Source organism: Triticum dicoccoides, chromosome 7A (genome assembly GCF_002162155.2).
Source record: "Triticum dicoccoides isolate Atlit2015 ecotype Zavitan chromosome 7A, WEW_v2.0, whole genome shotgun sequence".
NCBI classification, from domain to species: Eukaryota; Viridiplantae; Streptophyta; class Magnoliopsida; order Poales; family Poaceae; genus Triticum; species Triticum dicoccoides.
In genome coordinates, this window is record NC_041392.1 from 95,450,482 (window position 1) to 95,452,788 (window position 2,307).

Here is a 2,307-nt window from a genome sequence, read left to right on the forward strand (position 1 = left end):
GAGCTGTTTGTACAGCAACCGCTAGTGGGCCGGCCCATCGCAGCTCGGCTTCGTGTATCATGCGATTTTTTTGGCCAAAACAAATTGTGACGAACGAAAACGACTGGTCCGACGTATGAAGAACCAAAAAGATTGGAGAAACAATCCTCCCTTTAATATTAGGTAGAGATTGTCCACTTAGCACACGTAGTAACGTGAAATACGATTATTTTATCCTACTATATGATAAGCAGTGAGGTACCAGGCAACTTAGTTATCTGTGATGGACTCTCTTAAACGCCATCATTATTTATCTCTGCGCGTTTGAGCTGTGCATTTGTCGATGGGCTTGGGAGTTGAGCAAGTAGGGTAGTGGCCTGGGTCCAAAGTAATAAAAGCAGCACAAAAACATTTTTTGAGTGTAGGCTTTTCCTTGCTCAAGCCTGCCTATTAGAATCGTCAGTGCTTGAAAGGAAAAGTGAAGGAAAAACATAGGAATTGGAAAGTTTCCTATGGTACTACTATTAATGAATTTGGTTCAAACGAATGTAGCAAAGGAAAAATGTAGGATTTGTTCCTTTAGTCTCTTTGAAAGAAAAATCGTAGGAATTTTGATTTTCACTTGTCCTCCTCTTCAAATTCCTATTCATAAAGCACAAGACTAAGAGATAGTAGCATAATAGCATTATAACCGTACATTTTCTTGTGGGTTGACTTAATCTCACCATGCTTCTTTGCATCCTGTGATCTTCCAATTCTTGTGAATCAAACACCCAGATTGGCAAAAATCCCGTGTTTTTAAATTCTCTGTTTTGCACGTGCATTCCTATCCTATTCCTGTCTATTTCCTATCCCTGCATTGTTAAAATCCACAAATTCAAACAAGCCCTTACACAATTACTTCTGTTACAGATATGTGTCAAAGAAAACCTTGTGTGGTTTGTCCTGCTCCTATTGCGCTGTGTTCCACCCCAGCTCAGTTGCTCCAACGACGGAAGGGTTCACCACAACAGGGATCCGCTCTCCAGACTATCTTTCACCGCCTCAGATCTTCTTCCCCGCCGCCGGCAGCCACGACAACTGCATTACCATCATCAACTGAGCAGATGACCTTAAGTATTAGACGGGTCCCCAAGAGAGGTCGCACTCTTCCGTGTCTGCTTACGTTATGCATCACTTAATATGATGACATGCTACTTTATCATCATATTCACCTATTAGACTCCGAGTTGGGTCCAAACTAATGTTGAAACTTGAGTTTTTAAATGGTTGTGGGGTACATATTGGGGCAACAATCAGTACTATCTGTCTACCATCTGGTTAATCTCGGGTGTCTACTATGAGTTTCATGTTGGGTGCAACAAACATTGAAGGAGCCATTCTCTGTATTTTTTAACTAAAGCTATTATCTGCCTGCTATCATTGGTTTTGGGTCTATCTACAGTTTGCTACCATCACTCTGAATTTGTGCATGCACTTCTTACATAATCTCACTATATTTTATTCCTATGCATGTCAATTATTGTACACAATGGAACTAAACATGTAGGGCAAAAGAGACGAGCCTTGCATGGAAATAAAATTTCATGCAGACATCGCTCCATGGTGGGCACAAAGGCAGCCCCCCTCCACCCATTTCGGATCGTAATCAAGAGGAAGATAACTGTTTGAGGGGGATTCAGAAGAAGAAGACCACTCATATTTACCCCCTGAGGTCTTCGCTCTAACTTGGCATGCTGATGTTGGTAATATCATGCATATGGTGCCTTGCATTGCTTACTGTATACATCAAATATGTCATCTGCTTAGTTTAGACATGCTTTGTGTCAATGCCATCTGTTTAGTTTCTTTATCGTATATGTGAATCATGCAATGCCATCTTGTTTAGCCAGGCATCATATATGTAGATTTTGCAATGTCACCCTGGTTAGCCAGTCATCTTATATGTGAATTATATCATGCCATCATTTTTATTACGTGTTAAATTTGTCAACAATTTTAGTACATTCAATTACTCTTCCTGTGCATCAGCCATTCGACACGGTCATGGAAGCCAGGCATCATATATGTAGATTTTGCAATGCCACCCTGGTTAGCCAGTCATCTTATATGTGAATTATATCATGCCATCATTTTTTTATTATGTGTTAAATTTGTCAACAATGTTAGTACATTCAATTACTCTTCCTGTGCATCAGCCATTCGACACAATCATGGAAAAATCTGAAGTGGAAACAAGGTCTTCAGAGCAGACAATGATATCTGACGAAGCGCATGTCTTGATGGTTACGGATAGCTCCTCAGAGGAGGATTCAGAGACATATGACC